Below are 21,423 nucleotides of genomic sequence, written 5' to 3'. Positions count from 1 at the left end.
TCATTCCTTTACATGGAGATGTACAGTTTTCCCAGCACACTCATGGAGGAGATTGTCTTTTCTCCATTGTATATTCTTGCCTCTTTTGTTGTAGATTAATTGACCATGGGTATACTGGTTTATTTCTGAGTTTTCTAATCCATTGATCTATGTGTCTGTTTTTGTTCAGTACTATGCTGTTTTGATTATTATGGCTTTGTCATATAGTCTAAAATCAAGGCGCATAATACCTATAGCTGTTTTATATTTTTCAAATATTTTTCAAAATATTTTTCAAATGTTTTCAAAAATATTTTATATTTTTCAAAATATGTTTTATATTTTTCTTTGTCAATTCAGGGTCTTTTGTGGTTTCATATGAATTTTAGGATTATTCTAGTTATGTGAAAAATATCCTGGGTATCTTGATACAGACTATTTTATAGATTGCTTTGTTATCCATATTACCTATGAACATTTTAACAGTATTAGTTCTTCCAATCCAAGAATATTGGATATCTTTCTATTTCTTTGTATCGATTTCAATTTCCTTCACCAATATTTTATAGTTTCAGAATATAGGTCTTTCAACTCCATGGTTAAATTTATTCTTAGAAAATACCCAGTAATACATTCTTTTTGATGTGATTTTAAATCGGATTCTTTTTTTTCACTCTTGCCCTCCTACCTGACTCCACGTGTATCTTTCTTACAGCCTTGGTTGTACAGGGGTCTTTCTGCCAGTTTCCAGTTAGTTTTCAGTAAGAATTGTTCCACATGTAGAGGTATTTTGATATATTCATGAGAAGATGAGTTTTGTATCCTCCTACTCTGGTCACCTTGATTTGATCTCCTGTGTGTGTGTGTGTGTGTGTGTGTGTGTGTGTGTTATATATGATTTTGTTCAGTCACTAAGTTGTGTCCAACTTTGTGACTCCATGGACTGTAACCCGCCAGGCTCCTCTGTCCATGGGATTTTTCCAGGCAAGAATGTTAGAATGGATTGCCATTTCCTTCTCCAGAGGATCTTCCTGACCCAGGGATCAAACCCTTGTCCCCTGCATTGGCAGGCAGATTATCATTGAGCCACCAGAGAAGCCCCACGTGTATATATGTAATATGTACAATTTAAATCAAAGATCCTTGTAATTTAAAATTATTTATGGATAGAGAGACTCTGCAAGGTTGTTTACCAAAGTTCATAAGTAGGTTTTTTGTGCATTTTTATTTATAGTTTTCTGTATACGTTACACTTTCTTAAAAGGGTTATATGAATTCTGTTTTCACATTTTTATTTCAAGGTCAACACTGAAACCACACTCTTCAGTATTCTGCACCCAAAATTCTAGTGAAATGAGACTGGCAGCGATCACAAGAGACTTTGAACGACAGATTTGAATTTTTAAGTAGGGCGACCAAACATTTTAGTTTGCCTGGAGCTGTGCCAATTTATGGCTACTGGGAATATAATTTCACTGTAGCCATTTTTTTCTCTTCACTCTGTAGTATTTTCTCCCAGCTTCTTAACCTGCTAGAGAAGACAATGGCAACCCACTCCAGTACTCTTGCCTGGAAAATCCCATGGACGGAGGAGCCTGGTAGGCTGTAGTCCATGGGGTCGCAGAGTCAGACATGACTGAGTGACTTCACTTTCACTTTTCCTTTCATGCACTGGAGAAGGAAATGGCAACCCACTCCAGTGTTCTTGCCTGGAGAATCCCAGGGACGGGGGAGCCTGGTGGGCTGCCGTCTGTGGGGTCGCACAGAGTCGGACGGGACTGAAACAACTTAGCAGCAGTAGCAGCTTAACCTGCTATTCATCTTTCATGCATCCTTCAGGTGTTTCTGTACTTTTGGGTTCTGCCATTGGCTTTGTCCCTTCTTCCTCTATTCACTCTCCTGGGAACTCCTCAGAACTCTCCCCAGCTCCCATACTTTGGTTTATAACTGTACACTGATGACTCCTAAATATGTACCTGTAACTTCCAACCTAGTGCTTTCTGAACATTTTAAAGCTACTTTAATCTAATTTAATCTAGGTGCCATCCTTGACACTTCCCTTCCCCTCCACCTCCATTTCTTCTGTCAACCAAAATCCCTGGCATTTAGCCTCCTAAATATTTCACATATTGGTCTCCAATTTTTACTTCTACTGCCCTCATTCAGATTTTCTTGTCCTTGTCTTTTTCTCTGAGTGCCTTCAATTACCTACCAAACTCAGCTGGAAAAATCAGTCTTAAATGCCAACCTGAAAATAATACAGGGAGTGCTGAGTCCCTCTCTTTTTTAGATCACTTCAGGAGACCTCCCATTTCCTAGTGATTTTTTTTTAAAGTGTGGCCCATATGCAACCTACATCAGACCCTCCTGGTTTATATATTAAAAACACAAATTAAAACAAAATTTGAAGCCCAAAATCTGGACTCCATTACCAAGTTATTGGATAAAAATTTATGGGTGAAAGAGCCCTTGAAATTTCAATTCTTAGCACCACCACCAAATGATTTTCATGTGCTTTCATGTCTGGGAACTACTGTCCTAGGCCTATATCAAGACACTTCCATCCAAGGTGTTTATGAGCCCACCAAAAGCCTTCATGGTCTGGTTCCTATTAACTTCTCTATTCTCATATCTTGCCATTTCCAAACTAAAAACTTATACTTGACTAATGGAAATTCCTGCATCTTCCTTCTCGCATGTATGTGCTTAGTCGCTCAGTTATGTCCGACTCTTTCCGACTCCATGGACAGTAGCCCACCAGTCTCCTCTGTCCATAGGGATTCTCCAGGTAAGAATACTGGAGTGGGTTGCCATGCCCTTCTGCAGGGGATCGTCCCAACCCAGGGATCAAACCCAGGTCTCCTGCATTGCAGGCAGATTCTTTACCAACTGAGCCATCAGGGAAGCCCATCTTCATTCTTACACCTTGCTATTTAACTTCTGTAGGCATTTACCATTCCTTGTAACTGAAATAACTCTCCCCCGTTACTTTGCCTGGCCCACTCATTAGTAAATTTCAAGTCCTCACTCAGGTATGTTTGTTGCAAGTCTTCCTGACATCTCCAGAATGGACTGTGCTCCAGAGAACTCCGTCTCCTCAATGCACTATTAGCGGACTTTGTCATTTTGCCCAGTGGGTGAATAGTTCATACTCTACAGTGCTTTGGCAAATAAAGTTAATAATACCTTTCTGTGAGGCTTCTTAGACTATATGGATTCCATCATCTAAGTTTTGTCAGGTAACAGATCACCATAAGACTTTGTAGCTTAAAATCACCGCTGCTTATGTAAGCTCATCATTCTGACGGTTGGCAATTTGGTCTGTGATCAGCTGGGTAATTAACTGGAGTTACTCCTGCATCTGTGGTCAGCTTCTGGTCAGTTAGGTGGCTCAGATTCTAGGACTGGCTTTTTGTTGGGCTGGAGGAATGGCAGTTGTTGTTCAGTGGTCCCCTCAGTGTGTAGAAGTCTAGACCAACCAGATTTGGGACTTGTTCAAAATGGAGGTGGCAGGTTCTAAAAGAGAGACAGAGAGAGGTTTAGCTTCAGGACTGTAAAATATCATTTCTGCCACTTTCTATTAGCCAAAGACAGTTATAACACCAGCTCAAGTTTAAGGATGAGCAAATAAACTGCACTTATTGATTGGAGGCACTACAAAGTATTATGGCCACTTTGCAATCTATTCCATGGGTTTATGCACATGAATTGATGCTTATCATTTATGATGATAATCATATAACTATAATTAACATAACATATTAATTATATTAATATAATCACAATTTATAGTTATAATTATTATCTCCATAATGGATGGACAGTCTACCCTGGAGATTATATAGTTATAATATAAAATGGATTATAATTTTTCATCGTTGTCACTGCTCTTGCCTTTTAAATACCCTTATTTCTTTAATCCTCAAACCATTTTATTGCCAAATGTTGAGGTTTTTTTTCCAGCACTATCATCTAATTCTTCTTCAATTATCCTATTCTGGAGTACTCTTTGCATCAATTCATGAGCAATATAAATAAGCATTTACCATTTAGTTAATTACTTGGATTTGATTTAAGTCTTAAAGGAAGCCAACATTCCCAGGCGCAGCAAATGACAGAGTCTTAAGTATGAGAATGGACATGCTGCCAATAAGAAAGCATACCATTCCTGTATCCTTGAATTTTACCTTTCGTTTTCAGCTTTACTGCCTTAAAAAATTACCAATATCCAGGTTTCATTCTGCCATATCAGTTGACCTATTTTCTGTTTTGAAAGTGATATTCATCTTTTTGCCTACTGGAGGATCTCTTCACTGCTCAAAAGACCTTTCTCTAAAGGGCAAAACTGTCTAAGGTCAAGTCCGTTGGCCTCTGTCCTGGTAAGGTGAGTTATGCTTTGAATTAGAGCTCTCACTCTGAACCCTAGCATTTATCATTAGAGTCTGCACCTTTCTGTCCTGATTTCCGTGATTTGTCTGGGAACTTTAAGCCCCTTGGCATTTTATTCTCTCCCCAAACCTTAGAAGGATGTAACAATATCGGACGTTTCCAAATCACATTAGAAACAATGGCATGGAAATTATTAAGCAGGCTTTTCAGGTTTTTTAATAGGGATTTATTTATTTACTTATTGTTTGGCCTTAATGCAGCTCTTATTTTCCTTTTCATGGATTTTGAATTAAACTTTCAACAATACTTGATTTTTTTTCTTTAACACAAAAATTGTTTTTATACAAGAGCTTGGGAGCTGGAAAATTCTGTTTCCAAAAAGCGCCAGAATTTCTTTCTTGTTTTCAAGGGCATTTTGGTCACCGGCATTTCCTTGCTCCTGGTCTCAGGGAAGCTTAGCATCCAAGCCTGTCGTTCACTGAGGGGAAAAGGTCCTGGAATTTGCTTTGTGACCTGGGAGATATGGGATATAAGTGCGTGTTACAAAACTTAATGCATAAAGCTGTTGCTTTTGATACAGTCTGGCTCATGGAGAGATGAGATTTAGCTGTTTGTAATGAGAATTTGATGTGACTGGAAATTGAACAGACGCATCTTTTTATTGAAGGTGTTGAGCCTTATAACAATCATTCAGTGGTAGAAGTTATTATTTTTCACATTACTTTTCAACTATAAAACCTTTCAGAGCCTCATAAGAAAATCCCTCTCCTTGTTCAAGCAACAAAAATTTGGTCCCTTTTTCTTTATATCCACATAAAGCAAAACAATGTAGTAACATTTCCCACCCATCTCTTTAAAGATCTGTGTTTTTCTCTGTGTTAAAGAATTTTTTCTCTTTCTAGGTCAGAACTATCCTCTCATGAAATCTCATTTTCCCTCTTTTTACCCCTGTGAGAATCTCAAGGAGAAAAAAGAGAAAGCGAGGAAAGAGAAGAAAGAAATCTAGGCAGGATGCTGGAGACTTGAAATGTACATAGAAAGTTTTTTGAAAAAAAAATTTTTATACTTTAGTTAGAATCTTCCTTAACAGTGTGCACATACACACACAAAAAAACATTTCAGTCTTTACATATCTTTAGAAAATCAGTATCAAAAAAAAATCAAATTAGATATTTGAATTAAAGTTCGGAGAAAAGCACTATCTTTCCCGCTCCATTCACAAATCAACTTTAGAAACTTGAACACGTCATATAGTTTTTCTCTTCCAGTTTTTCTGTTTATAAAATGGGTATCTATTCAAGTGGAATAATTTTCTGAATTGATTTCTGTTTCAGAAATGTATTTTCATCTCAAGTCTCTTTTTTGTTTGTTTGTTTTTTAGCAGTACTCTGTGTTGGGCTTCCCTGGTGACTCAGTGGTAAAGAATCTGCCTGCAATGCAGGAAATTCAGGTTCGATTCCCGAGTCGGGAAGATCCCCTGGAGAAGGAAATGGCTACTAGATCCAGTATTCTTGCCTGGAGACTCCCATGGACAGAAGAGCCTAGGGGGCTACAGCCCAGGGGGTCACAAAAAGTAGGACATGATGAGCGACTAACGCTTCCTTTCACTTTCTTTTCTACTCTTTGTATTCTTTCCCACCAGAAAATAGATTTAGAAAAATTAGTGTGTAGAGAATTTTTAAAATTTTTTTATTTTTTGGCCTTCTGTTAGCTCTGATAAAAAAATATTATAAGTTCTAATATTCTATATATTTGTGAGTTACATCATTAGTGAGTTTGGCTTTAACATATATTCTGTAAATTTAAGTGTGGTCTTATTTAAATATTTTTTTCTCTGGAATATATATTGCTGGTTTGGCAACTACTCCCTGGAGAACAACAGGTGATATTAAAAAGGTCACTTCAGTTTTCACCAAAATGATAGTAAGGATTTTATGAAACTGGATGAGAATGATTTTGAAAATCAATACTAGTGTTTATGAGCTTGGGGATTACGAAGTATCTTCAATCCCACAGACAGGCTGGCTGCTTGCCCTATGCTCATGGAGCCTTAGAGCTGTAGAAGGGAGGACTCAGTCAGAATTGTGATCCTTGTAGGGGGCTGGGAGTACTTGGAAGAGACATGTGGCTGGGGCAGAGGAGGCTTTCGAAAGATGTCTCTCAAATGACAGTCTTCAGCTGTTGAGAATTAGATCTTGCTGAAACACTTCACTTTTGTGGTGATCTCAGTAGAGAAAACATAGCTTGATAAACCCCATTTGGGAAATTAGAGAGCACCTGTTTGATTACTTGGCTTCCCTGGTGGCTCAGTGGTAAAGAATCTGCCTGCCAATGCAGGAGACGAGGGATCGAGCCCCAGGTCAGGAAGATCCCCTTTAGGAAGGCATGGCAACCCACTCCAGTATTCTTGCCTGGAGAATCCCAAGGATGGAGGAGCCCAGTGGGCTACAGTCCATGGGGTCTCAGAAGAGTCGGACATGACTTAGCAACTAAAAAACATTTGATTACTTGTATTTCTTGCTGCTTTTCTGACGTGAGTTGATGAGGTGCTACAGAGACCATACCCAGCACACTGCTCAGATGTCTCCAGGAAAATTTAATGGACAGAATTACAGCCATCCTAATCTTATTGTAAGCTTTTCAAGTGTATAAAAGCCTTGTCTGTGAGTTAAATGTAAATAAATAACTCAAAGCTTTTTCAACATGTAATAAGAGGAAGAAGAGCAAGCAATAATAAAGGATAATTCAATGGCTTTCTTTCCTCATTATTTTAAATGTCCTCTTGGCAAGATGTTCACTTTATGCGCTAAGAGTTTAAAGCATCCTAATGCCATGTCTGGCTCAATAAGAATCTGCCTGCTAAAGCAGGAGACTCAGGAGTCGAGGGTTTGATCCCTGGGTTGGAGTAGGAAATTGCAACCCACTCCAGTATTCTTGTCTGGAAAATTCCATGGACAAAGGAGCCTGGTGGGATATAGTCCATGGACACAACTTAGCACGCATGCACCCTAATGCCAGGTCTAGAAAACGAGTGCTATAATTCACATATGTATTGAATTGTCATGGATTTGTCTGTAGAGGGCTATGATTACAAGATTAAATATGTGTAGAAGTGCAGGTGATACTCTAGAATTAAATTACAATATTGATAAAAAGGATGCATATAATTTTCTATTTGTAACTCTACTGCTGTATTGAAGCATTAAAAGTTGCTGTTAAGAAAATATTGTTGGTATTTTATGCTTTTGAATGTTATATGCAATTATCCATAAAAATGAGAGGCAGAGCCTCCGCTTTTAATCTTGGTTCATTAAATACAAAGTAGACATTACAAACTAATATTAAAAAAAGTATTCTCCTCAAGCCACAAAAATGGAAGTGTGAAATAAAATTGAGTTAGAACAAACTCTGGGAGATAGTGAAGGACAGGGAAGCCTGGCGTGCTGTAGTCTATGGGGTTGCAAAGAGCTGGACATGACTGAGCCACTGAACAACAACAACCATGCTCAGATACCTCAGGTTCACAGTTTTTAACACATGCACTGTCATTTCACCATTCCATCAGTGCATATTCATTCATTTTTTATCACACTTATTGCAGACAGCTTTGCTTATTGTCAACTAAAAATGAGAAGCATTGTCACAACTCCAGGTGCATTAGCCCTTCGGCTCATACAACAATTGGGAGAATTCCAGAGCTGTGTCACCTAGAATCACTGTGGCCCAGATGTTACAAGTATTACCAGCCTCCAGGTCTCCTGCCCTTTGAACCATGTGGAAAAACTGGGATTCTCACTTCCTTGCAGATGGGCAGAACCTTATGTGCACCTCTAGCTAATGAGTTGTAAGAAATGATCGAGTCAATTCCAAACTGGGGCAGTGAAAACCCTCTGTGATCCTCTGGTTCCTCCTCACCTGCCAGGAAATCAAGAAGGAGACTTGGTCCTGATGAAACTTTAAGAAGCTGAGGATTCCTTGAGCCTATTTCCTACCTGAAACAATTCTTTCCCACCTCCTAACACCCACTGAGGTCGTCCCAGGTGGTTCAGCAGGTAAAGAATCTGCTGCTTGCAATGCAGGAGACACAAGAGATGTGGGTTTGATCCTTGGGTCGGAATAATACTCTGGAGGAGGGAATGGTAACCCACACCAGTATTCTTGCCTGAAAAATCCCACGGACAAAGGAGCCTGGTGGGTTACAGTCCACGGGGTTACAAAGAGTCAGACATGACTGAAGCAACTGAGCATGCACACATGGAACACCCATTGAATATTTAGGAGGGGAGGAAATAAACCTTTCTTATGTGAAGCCACTGAGATTCCTTGGGAAATTTGATAACAGGAGCACAACCTAGTCTACCCTAAATACTAGGTTGGTCAAAATGTTCATTCGGGTTTTTCCATATGATCATATAGAAAAGCCAAAATGAAAATTTTGGCCAATCCAGCAGTTCCAATGGATTGAATAATTTCCTTACCTTTAGGCTTCATATATTAGTAATAACTGTTTCTAAAAGAAGCCATATTTCCTCCTTAACTTGCAGTTTTCATCTTTCTTCTTTCCTGCTGCCAAAATCAGATTGTGGTCAGTGTCTTATTTGGGCCAGGATGATGAAATCTGGAAGACGCTAGTGTAGAAAGGAAAGGGGGCAGGACAAATAAATCCTATGAATCCAGAGAACCAAGCAGAGTTTGTCTAAATGTCAAGCTACAGCAAGCTTCATGGGCAACAAGCGACCGAAGTACACAGACTGGGCTCAGAATTTGGGGGTCAAGGTGGTTCAAAGGCTCAGACAGAGGAATGTGGCCATGCTGTGGGGTCACCCATAGTTTTGAGATGACAGGGGAGGTGGTGAATTCAGAATGAAAGATTATGAACAGTGCTTTGGGATTGAAAAGGGCAAGTGTGGTTGTCTTGGTTGGTACCATGGATGTGAATTAAGGTCCTGACAAGGAAGCAGAGCCTCTGATGGACAAAAACTGGGCAGTGAAGTCACACCCAGACCAGAGCAACTGTGCCTCATTGAAATCAGAGGGACTTTTTGTCTCTGAATCGCTTGTTTGGAGTTCCTTGTATGTCTGGGAGCAAGGCCAGAACCTAGAAGGGGAAGGATGGCTGATCTCACAGGTGACCAGAAGCTCTGCAATAACAGACATCAGAGACCATTTCTGATGGACCTATTTTAGGGATCTCAATTCCATTTTTCATTTTATATGGAATTTATCTCAATTTCATCTCACATTTCATCATGCATGTGTGCTAAGACATTTCAATCGTGTCTGACTGTGACCCTATGGACTGTAGCCCTCCAGGCTCCTCTGTCCATGGGATTCTCCAGGCAAGAATACTGGAGTGGGTTGCCATGACCTCCTCCAGGGGACCTTCCCAACACAGGGATCAAACCCATGTCTCTTACTTTACGTCTCCTGCATTGGCAGGTGGGTTCTTTACCACTAGCACCACCTGCTGCTGCTGCTGCTGCTGCTGCTGCTAAGTCGTGTCAGTCGTGTCCAACTCTGTGCAACCCCATAGGCAGCAGCCCACCAGGCTCCGCCGTCCCTGGGATTCTCCAGGCAAGAACACTGGAGTGGGTTGCCATTTCCTTCTCCAGTGCATGAAAGTGAAAAGTGAAGTTGCTCAGTCGTGTCCGACTCTTCACGACCCCATGGACTGCAGTCCACCAGGCTCCTCCGTCCATGGGATTTTCCAGGCAAGAGTACTGGAGTGGGGTGCCATTGCCTTCTCCGAGGGCCACCTGAAAAGCCCTATATTTCATCATGGATAGTTCCATTCCCAGTTCTATGGTTTGTTTTACTATTTATCAGATAGCTATGGCTACTGTCTACAATCAGGGGGTTTCTGTTTACTGCAGCCACACCTATCACAATGTTGTATGGACTGCTAAGAAGGTCCCTTGGAGCGTGTGTGTCATCGGGAGTTTGTGTACCCTATTCTGCCGCCAACAGCTGCCTGGGTGACACCAGTGGGTCATGTGACCTCCCTGACTGCTCCTTCCTCTGGAGGCCTTGGGTCTATTTGTGGGAGGCAGTGGCGGTGGGTGGATTCAATGAACTTCAAGGCCTTTTGTGTCTTCAGTTCTCTGAAGTCATCCTCTGTGGTGAGTCTGCCTTTCACAGAAGTTCATTTCTGGGAATTCGAGGCACTCGATACGTCCCCCTCTTCGCCTCTTCTCTGGATGGTTGTTAACATCCAGTTCAGCTCTGACTTCTATCCCTTCTTGATTTTTCTCCTCCCCACAACAGTTTCTCTGCGTTTCCTGTCAGCAGCCCTCCGCTGGCACACCGCCAGCCTCCCTCCAGCTGCGTCTGCCTTCTGAGCGCTTGAGAAGGCTCCGCCTGCGGGAGGAAGCTCTCCAGGCAGCTGCTTTGAAAGCCTCTCCTGGGCTGAGCAGCTGCGTTAAAAGCTTGGGCTGTGATGCGGGAGGCCGCTGCTGCCCCCGGTGGTCAGCGTTGTGTGGTTTTGATACATCACAGAAAGAGAAGAAAGAGCCCCTTCCAGCCCTCTGTCTTCCCGTTCCTTCTGCCTGAATATACGGGGAGAGAGTGCAGCTTTCCCAGGCTTTAGCTTAGATAAACCAAACTGCAATCACCTCTTCAGGCCTTTCATGTCTTGTTCTAACTGCTCAACTCTTCTTTCTGACTCAGAGTGAAAATAAAACTGCCTTAGCTTACGTGATCTGATAGACAGAATACCTGATGAACTATAGATGGAGGTTCGTGATATTGTACAGGAGACAGGCATCAAGACCATCCCCAAGAAAAAGAAATGCAAAAAAGCAAAATGGCTGTCTGAGGAGGCCTTACAAATAGCTGTGAAAAGACAGGAAGCGAAAAGCAAAGGAGAAAAGGAAAGATATACCCATTTGAATGCAGAGTTCCAAAGAATAGCAAGGAGAGATAAGAAAGCCTTCCTCAGCGATCAATGCAAAGAAATAAAGGAAAAGAATAGAATGGGAAAGACTAGAGATCTTTTCAAGCAAATTAGAGATACCAAGGGAACATTTATGCAAATATGGGCTCAATAAAGGACAGAAATGGTATGGACCTAACAGAAGCAGAAGATATCAAGAAAAGGTGGCAAGAATACACAGAAGAATTGTACAAAAAAGTTCTTCATGACCCACACAATCACAATGGTGTGATTACTCACCTAAAGCCAGACATCCTGGAATGTGAAGTCAAGTGGGCCTTAGGAAGCATCACTACAAACAAAGTTAGTGGAGGTGATGGAATTCCAGTTGAGCTATTTCAAATCCTGAAAGATGATGCTGTGAAAGTGCTGCACTCAATATGCCAGCAAATTTGGAAAACTCAGCAGTGGCCACAGGACAAGAAAAGGTCAGTTTTCATTCCAATCCCAAAGAAAGGCAATGCCAAAGAATGCTCAAAGTACCGCACAATTGCACTCATCTCACATGCTAGTAAAGTAATGTTTAAAATTCTCCAAGCCAGGCTTCAGCAATACGTGAACTGTGAACATCCAGATGTTCAAGCTGGTTTAGAAAAAGCAGAGGAACCAGAGATCAAATTGCCAACATCCGTTGGATCATCAAAAAAGCAAGAAAGTACCAGAAAAACATCTATTTCTGCTTTATTGACTATGCCAAAGCCTTTGACTGTGTGGATCACAATAAACTGTGGAAAATCCTGAAAGAGATGGGAACACCAGACCACCTGACCTGCCTCTTGAGAAACCTGTATGCAGATCAGGAAGCAACAGTTAGAACTGGACATGGAACAACAGACTGGTTCCAAATAGGAAAAGGAGTACATCAAGGCTGTATGTTGTCACCTTGCTTATTTAACTTATATGCAGAGTACATCATGAGAAATGCTAGGCTGGATGAAGCACAAGCTGGAATCAAGATTGCCAGGAGAAATATCAATAACCTCAGATATGCAGATGACACCACCCTTATGGCAGAAAGTGAAGAAGAACTAAAGAGCCTCTTGATGAAAGTGAAAGAAGAGAGTGAAAAAATTGGCTTAAAGCTCAACATTCAGAAAACTAAGATCATGGCATCTGGTCCCATCACTTCATGGCAGATAGATGGGGAAACAGTGTCAGACTTTATTTTTCTGTGCTCCAAAACCACTACAGATGGTGACTGCAGCCATGAAATTAAAAGACGCTTACCCCTTGGAAGGAAGGTTATGACCAACCTAGATAGCATATTAAAAAGCATAGACATTACTTTGCCAACAAAGGTCCGTCTAGTCAAGGCTATGGTTTTTCCAGTGGTCATGTATGGATGTAAGAGTTGGACTATAAAGAAGGCTGAGTGCTGAAGAATTGATGCTTTTGAACTGTGGTGTTGGAGAAGACTCTTGAGAGTCCCTTGGACTGCAAGGAGATCCAACCAGTCCATCCTAAAGGAGATCAGTCCTGGGTGTTCATCGGAACGACTGATGCTGAAGCTGAAACTCCAATACTTTGGCCACCTGATGCAAGAGCTGGCTCATTTGAAAAGACCCTGATGCTGGGAAGGATTGGAGGAGAAGGGATGACAGGGGATGAAATGGTTGGATGGCATCACCGACTCGATGGACATGGGTTTGGGTGGACTCCGGGAGTTGGTGATGGACAGGGAGGCCTGGCGTGCTGCGATTCATGGGGTCGCAAAGAGTCGGACACGACTGAGCGACTGAACTGACCTGAACTGAACTAGGTGACATGAAACTTGGTTTCCTCAGGTAACACCTCAGCAGGAAACCTCCAGTGCATAGCCTGTCCTCTTGTCACAGTTAATTTACCACAGGCGGAGCTAACGGTCTTTCTCTCTGTGACCCTGGAAGCCTTTTCTCCCCCTGGGACCCCATTTTGGTCAGTGGTATTAGCTTTCTTTCCAGTCTCCAAGTCTGGGGTTCTCTCTCTCTCCTTTTTTTTTTTTTTTTTTTTTAATACTTCTTTCCTCTCCATCCCTCGCAGCTAGTCAGACATTCAGTTATTTCACCTTTTTCCCAGATTGTCTCTGACATTTGCCCTTTTTTTTTATTTCAGTTACCATAACCCTCATCCATATCTGCACTTAAAAAGCAATAACTCTTTTTCTCCAGTCACGTACGTGCTGGATTCACGGACCTCAGCAGTGACCCGTCCTAATCACCAAGGGGTAATTCATGGGGCCCCCCTCTCGGTCAGCGGCAAGGGGCACAGAACCTGTGGGTCCAGGGTAGTAAAGAGGGGACTCCTGTGGGTTGTGTTCAGGAACTGCACTTTGACCCCATGAGGTTTCGTTGGCAAAGCCCTCCCTGACTCTCAAAGGCCTGGTGTTCTGATTGCAGCTCCAGCACTTAGCTTGTAAGACAAGGAAACTCTGAGCCTCGGTTTCTTTACCTGCCACTCAGAGGATTAAAATCATGTCCATCTCTATAATCCTGCCTCCATGTCCCCACAGGACACCCACAGCCAAGAACTCTCTTCTTTCCTCATCGAGTAGGAAAAAAAAACAAATAGATGCACTTTCTGACAATAGGCAGACACATAGGAATGTTTTTTTCAACCAACCTCAAGGTCTTCACCCTATTAAAGTTGGCCCTGGAAACTACATAAAAGTCAACTGTAAAATGCCCATTTACAACTAGTTGTGTGTGCTCAGTCACTCAGTCATGTCTGACTCTTTGTGATTCCTTGGACTGCAGCCCAAGGAGCAAGACAGCTCCTCTGTCCATGGGATTCTCCAGGTAAGAGTACTGGAGTGGATTGCCATTTCCTCCTTCATGGGATCTTCCCAACCCTGGGATCAAACCCAGGTCTTCTTTATCTCATGCATTACAGGTGGATTCTTTACCACTGAGCTACTGTGGAAGCCCTTAGCACTAGCTAGCATCTAATAAATACACGAGGTGGACTGCGTTGTAACCAAGCTTGGCAGAGCCTCCCTCCTTAAAGTCTTTCATGGTTGCCCTTGCTCTCCACCTGGCAGTTGCTATCTTTACAAATGTGCTTACGGGTTCTCACCTGGGCTGCTGAACTAGCTTTCTAAATACAGCATCTTTGCCCTACTTTGTCAGCCTCCAATGTGTCCTTCACGGTGAGCTCGAGTGTCCTGGGGAACTATTGGCTGTGCTCTGATGGCTGAAGGAACTTGTGCTGGTTCTACCTCCTGCTTTCTCTCCCAGTCCCTCTCTTTGTCTTGATACCTGGGTAGCCCTCCTGCAGCCAAATATTTGGATTCTTTAGAGCTTCTCCTTTCAGTCTTCCTCACTTGTGTATATGACAGTGGATAGATGCTGACAGCCCCGTCCCACTGGGTCCTTGAGATCCCACCCTGGGTGCCATGGATCCCAGGAGGGTACACAGGGATTCCTAGGCACAGGGCTCGAGGCAAAGCTTCCCAGGTAGAGGAAATGACATCTGCTGAGGCTTGGAGGCAAGAGAGAACATGGTCTGCAGGAGGCATCATTCTTCTTTTCTTTATGATATTTGGTTATAAATAGAGTTTTCATCATGAAGTGCACCCGTATCATTGAAAAAAGAAAAGTCTGACAAATAACACTCTGATGTATTTTTCTTCTTCCATTTCATTAAAATGCTGATCTTGACCAACTAAATTATTTTCACACCTCAATAAAACCCATCAGTGAGGTTGAAAATTAAAAAAAAAAGTCAGTTTAAAGTACAGACTGGGTAGAGCCCACAGTGTGAGGGGTCCTATGGTGAAGAGAGGGCAGGAAAGGAAAACAAAATCAAATCCTGAAGTGCCTTGGCCCCTGGTTGAGTGTGTCTGTTGTTAGCTTAGAAGCCACAGAAAGCCATTGAAGGATTTAAATAGTGCATACTTGGGGTGTGATATAATAGTCTTTCTGCAAACCAGGGAAGCCCTTAATTTTTTTTTTTTTTTTTAAAGCAAGTGCAGGAGTCCAGTTAGAGGATTTTTTTTATATATATATAAGAGCTGTGTTATACTATTCTGCTGCTGCTGCTGCTGCTAAGTTGCTTCAGTCGTGTCCAACTCTGTGCGACCCCATAGTCGGAGGAAATGGCAACCCACTCCAGTATTCTTGCCTGGAAAATCCCATGGACAGAGGGGCCTGGCAGGCTACAGTCCATGGGATCTCAGAGTCGGACGCGATTGAAGTGACTTAGCATGTGCTACCCTAAATGAGGAGAGATAAAGTTAGAGTAGGAGGCGGTAGAGGAAATGGGGAAGTTGACTTTGAAGCTAGTGAATGGACAGAGTTGGTAGGACTTACTGATGGTGGATCTGGAGTAAAGGAACAGAAGAGGGCAAGTTGGGGAGCACGCGTGAGTAGACTGCAGGGCAGGACTGCCTGTGTTTAAGCACCTGTCTTGCTAAACACGAGCTGTGTGATCTTGGGCAGTTAACTTACTCTGACTCTCAGCTTCCTTATATCTAAAATAGAGGTAACTGTCGTTCCTACACTACAGAGTTACTGTAATATTAAGAATTAAGTGATAAAACACTTGAAACAGTGCCTGACAGATGGTAAACATTAAACAAATGGTAGCAATTGTCAGTTTTATTCTTTATTTCCCTAAGACTCAATATTGCTTCCTTCTGTAAATTCTCCATAGTTCTTGGTATTGTAGTTTCCACAATCTCTAGCTTTTGGTAATATGTGAGGCTTACCAAAGACTCAAAAGTCTGTATTGTGGGAATCCAGTTTCTCTGACACTGAGCTCTGATAGGGCAGAGTTCCAGTAAGTACATTCTTTTTTCTACCATAATGACTTTGAGGTTCAAGGAATAACATATATGTTGAGGTTAATTTGTTTAATACATGTAGGGACCTCTGTTGTTTGTTGTTTCATGAGAGAATCTAGCCTTGCTGCTCCGAGTATGGACCCCAGACCATCAGCCTTAGCATTGTCTGGGAGCTGGTTAGAAATACAGAATCTCAAGTTCTCCCTCAGACCTACTAATCAGACTCTGCATTTTAACACCATTTCTAGGTGGTTCACATCACAAGTTAAAGAGCAAGGACTTCCCTGGTGGTCCAGTGGTTAAGACTTTGCCTTCCAGTACAGTGGGTATGGCTTTGATCCCTGGTCAGTGAGCTAAGATCCCACATGCCTTGCTGACAAAACACCAAAACATAAAGCAGAACAATATTGTAACAAATTAAATAAAGACTTTAAAAATGGCCCACCTCAAAAAATCCTTAAGTATTCCATTGTGTATATGTACCACTACATATACACAATGGAATATTACTCAGCCATTAAAAAATACATTTGAATCGGTTCTATTGAGATGGATGAAACTGGAGCCCATTATACAGAGTGAAGTAAGCCAGAAAGAAAAACACCAATACAGTATACTAATGCATATATATGGAATTTGAAAGATGATAACGATAACCCTATATGCGAGACAGAATAAGAGACACAGATGCATAGAACAGTCTGATGGACTCTGAGGGAGAAGGTGAGGGTGGTACGTTCTGGGAGAATAGCATTGAAACGTATATTATCATATGTGAAACAGAACACCATTCCATGTTCGATGCATGAGACAAATGCTCGGGGCCGGGGCAATGGGATGGCCCAGAGGGATGGGATGGGGAGGGAAGTGGGAGAGGGGTTCAGGATGGGGAACACATGTAAACCCATGGCTGATTCATGTCAATGTATGGCAAAAACTACTACAATATTGTAATTAGCCCCCAACTAAAGTAAAGAAATTTATTTTTTAAAAAAATCCTTAAGTAAAAAAAAAGAAAGAAGTTAAGGAACATACTCTTGGGAGCCCATAGAACATTCCATGTGCTTGGTTTTCTACCACAAGCATGCGATCTCAAATAGCTTCCTCACCCAGATTCCATAAGCGTGATTTTAGAGTTCTTTTTGCACAGCTTTTCTGTGGCTGTAGTAGAAATCCCATGACCTAATTGGTTGATGCTGAGTTATTCCTTCTCTTCTGAAATAGGCACCCCACAGTTTGGCCATCATATGCTCCAGGTACAAAACCAGGGCAGGGATTTAAACAGGGAACTCAAACTGTCTATTGTATCAGGGTTCAGATGAACCTGAATAGGACTGAAAATAAAACCCAAGTGGACTGGGGTCCTACAGTCCACTCAGTCAGCTCAAGTATCCCTTCCCTTGAAAGTAGAGGAAATGGGCTCAAATCACTCCTCTATGTCCTAGCTTATGCCTTCTTGCCATCCAGAGTTTTGAATTTTGCTCCATGCAACTGGGGCTTCCCAGGTGGCTCAGTGGTGAAAAGCCCTCTTGCCAATGCAGAAGACACAAGAGACTCAGGTTCGCTCCATGGGTCAAGAAGATTCTCTGGAGGAGGAGATGGCAACCCACTCCAGTATTCTTTCTTGAAAAATTTCATGGACAGAGGATCCTGGTGGGCTACAGTCTACAAGGTCACAGTCAGACAGGACTGAGCAACTAACACACACACATACACACACACACCCCCGTGTAATTGACGTTCTCTTGGCCATCTGCCACTCCCAGCTTCTGTGTTAGCTGGGTTGGTTTAGTCTGCAGATCAGTGTGCCCATCCTTGCATACTATCCTTCTACTCTGTGTCAACACAGATTAAAAACCAACAAACAGAAACACTCACACAAGACCTTCTGTGTGTAAGACAAATAACAACAGGTTTGGGGAAATGGAAAGGACTTACATCACAAATGCGAACAATTTAATGGTAGAATATTAGCCAATCCTTGCCTCAAAATACCCCTTGGACATTTTTACAATTCAGATCCAGCTTCCTGCCTCATATTTTTGCCCTTCCCTCTTCCCCCACTTACTTCTGTGCAATCTCAGGAAGAAAATTACGGAAGGAAAACGCCCCATTCTTTCCATTTTTAGTGCAATATAATTTAGTATTTAGGCTCCCTTTGTAACCCAGACTCGGCTGGAGCATGGGAGACAGGGGGCTTGGTCAAGGAAATTGGATGTTGTTGCCAAAGAAAGGATGTGTAGCTCCTGGGCAGCTGCAAAGCAACCAATGTGCACTTGTGGGAAGAGTAGCCTTCTCTTCCCTTTGTGTTTCTTGACTCATTATCCTCTTTCTTTGGTTAGAATATTTATTCACTTGTCACTTACTGGTGGTTATTAAATACCTAACAGGTACGAAATCCACCACTCAGGGCTTTATATACTTTGACTTTAAAAATATGTTGGTGTCAGCAAGATAAGTACTATTATTGTCACTTTACACTTGAAGACACCGGGTTTATGGAATTTACATGGTTTAGCCACAGCGACACAGCTAGTTAAGTAAGTGCCTATGTAAATTATTTACACCTGTCTTTCCTAGACTATGAGCTTTTTAAGAAAGCAAAATCCATGTAGTCTTCATATGTGGCTTTGAAGTGCTTGGTCTTATAGTCTGTTGTAGCAGCTCAATCATTGTTTGGTTTGAACAAGTACTTTAAAGCACAAGAGATGAGAGGAAAGCCTAGTTTCTTGGCTGTGAAATTAAAAATTCACACACACACATGTATATTTCATGGTAGAGATGAGAGAGGTAGGGGAGAAAAATCTTGAAAAGAACTCTATTCAGGTAAGTTCCCTTATCTCAGAGCAGTTTAACTCTCCCACCTCAAAGGGATTCAAAGAATGAGGTATGGCTGCTTCCGTGAGCCGCCTTCCTACCAAGATTACTAACATCCTGGCTTGCTCATTTTGAGTTCACAGACCTTAATTATGTAGCACACAGCATGAATCATCCTGTCTGTTCCTACAGAGAATACCAATTTGTCTTTCAGACAGTGCAGCAAAGCTACCACAGGAAAACATGAGGGAGAAAGTACCATAGACCCTCCCCTGCCCACCAGGCAGGGAGCATTTCCTCTCTGAGGTGATAATAACCTGTCCTGTGACCACCACTGGGAGTGCAGAGCTCTGACACTCGATGGGTTTTGTTCTGTTTTGTTTTTCTTAATTTTTTTTTTTTTTGCCTTGTGTGGCATGTGGGATCTTAGTTCCCTGATCAGGGATCGAACCTACGCCCCCTGCATTGGGGGCACGGGGTCTCAACCGCTGGACTACCAGGGAAGCCCCTAACACTTGACGGTTTTAATCACAGGCAATGGCCTTGCCATTGTATCAATCTGGACAAGTCATTTGCCACCCCCCCCAGGCCCCCAGGCGTCTCATTTTAGACAAAAGGGTGATTTTTTTTTTTTTAAGTGAGAATTCACTGTTCTGTTAGAACAGGCTCCAGTGCATCTGGCTTCTAAAATGCCTTTTCCCCCACTACTTACTACACTGGTCTGTTGCCTTATCTGTTTATTGACATGGGAACCAAAGCAGAAGGGAACACTTTACCCACCTGGGATTTAGTAGCTCTGAAACCTCAGAGGCTCAGGGGCAAAGCCAGGAAAAGCTATTCTCAGGAAGTGAACAAGTAAGACTCATGAACTGTCACAGCCCCAGGCCTTATACCCAAAACCTGTTCTCCTTGGTTACGACAGACCAACAGGTTACTCACCCAGATCTCTGTGACGTCCATGTCTCACCATCTAAAGCATGAGTTCTCTAAGTCAGGTTCAAACTTGGATTGATTGAGGAGCTATAAAAGGAAGCAGGCATCCTCTGTCCCTGCAACTGTATTTACTTTCAAAGTACAGTAAGTCCCCTACATAGGAATGAATTCCATTCTGAGAGCACATTTGTAAGTCCAGTTTATTCGTAAATCCAACAAAGTTAGCCTAGGTACCTAACTAACACAATCGGCTATATAGTACTCTACTGTGATAGGTTTATAATACTTTTTCACATAAATAATACAGAACTGAATACATAAAAAACACAAAAAGTAAAGAAAACATTTTTAATCTTATTGTACAGAACCTTGAAAAGTACAGTATAGCAGCTGGCATACAGGGGCTGGCATCAAATGAACAGGCAAGAAGAGTTACTTACTGGAGGAAAGAGAAGAGCTGAGAGACTGTCCACAATAGGAGATGAGGGCAAGCTGCAATTTCACTCACACCAGACATTTATGCAACACGTATTAGCATCTTTGAAAGTTCACAACTTGAAGGTTCGCATGTAGGGAACTTACTGTATAGTCATGCTGGATAGGAGATAACAGACAGCACAGTATCCCTGTCATTCACGTTCCCCTTGTCTGCCTCCCATGGCTCTCTGCTTCCTGGACCATCCTCCTTCTTGGCATCTTTTTGGTTCTTGCTTCCCCTCCCCACTTTGGCTCTGCACCTTAGGCTCCAACATTTGGTTAGATCCCCTGATGGAGGTTCAGTTGGCTTACCCTCTACGTTTTCAGTCACTCTCCTAAATTTTCCCTGAGTGCTCCCCAGATACTGACTTCTACCCCTCACCCTCCGATGACCATGGGCTTCCTATGCCCTCCCTCTGTGCCAGACCTGCACTGGTCATCACTAGAGGGCACTGTCATGGGATGGAGGAGATTGAATAACCAGCCACAGTGAGGAGGGTGAACATAGAACCTAACAAGAGGGATAGAGAAAAACTAGGAACAAAAAGAGGAACTAGTGAAAAGCCCAGGTTGTGGTGTACAGTGTGGGGTTTTTGAAACGTTACTGAATCTAAGCTTGTACTGTTTGCACGTGACAGGCCAGTAATCGAGAGACAAGCTGTTGGGATTCAAAGAGTGAGCAAACCACAAAGATGGTGAACTCGCGTCCCAAAGAAACATCTTGTGTGAGTTAGAATTCAGGCTCCTTTTATACTAAAAGGGGAGAAAATAAAGTCAAGCATTTCCTGGTTTCCATCAGCCGCCAAAGGGGATGTGTTAATTTCATCCTCGTTATGGTCATTCACAGGTGGGCCTGGCCACAACGTTTCCTGTAAGCTAAACAAAGGTATTTTAATGCTCATTACCTGAGAGGCAGGATTCACCGAGATGGGCCATTACGTACAATAGAATTTAAGCTTATAGGCAACATCCCTTTAGTGATTTACTTGTAGTAGAATACAAAGGCTCTTCCCTATTGCAGAAAGGACCCTGAAGAAGTTGGGAGACCTGAGGTAGGTCACTGTTACACGTTACATCATATTGCTCCTGTCTCGTCATTAGCCTCCTCATGTTTAACTGAAAAATCGAGACAAGCTCT

The 21,423-nt window shown here is 42.2% G+C and overlaps 1 protein-coding gene and 1 long non-coding RNA gene across 45 annotated transcripts in view; one reads left to right on the top strand and one right to left on the bottom strand.

Annotated features, from left to right (window-relative positions):
* Positions 1–21,423, top strand: part of INPP4B (inositol polyphosphate-4-phosphatase type II B) — an 802,877-nt gene that overhangs the window by 269,719 nt on the left and 511,735 nt on the right. The gene's annotated exons all lie outside the window — the stretch shown is intronic.
* Positions 1,168–19,895, bottom strand: LOC145526881 (uncharacterized). The gene is made up of 3 exons (XR_014069269.1): positions 19,815–19,895; positions 2,983–3,495; positions 1,168–1,673 (listed from the first exon to the last, which is right to left on the bottom strand). It is a non-coding gene; the product is annotated as an uncharacterized LOC145526881 (long non-coding RNA).

Source organism: Giraffa tippelskirchi, chromosome 11 (assembly GCF_054371585.1).
Source record: "Giraffa tippelskirchi isolate mGirTip1 chromosome 11, T2T-mGirTip1v1.2.pri, whole genome shotgun sequence".
Taxonomy (NCBI): domain Eukaryota; kingdom Metazoa; phylum Chordata; class Mammalia; order Artiodactyla; family Giraffidae; genus Giraffa; species Giraffa tippelskirchi.
This window is presented reverse-complemented; position numbering and strand designations above follow the sequence as displayed.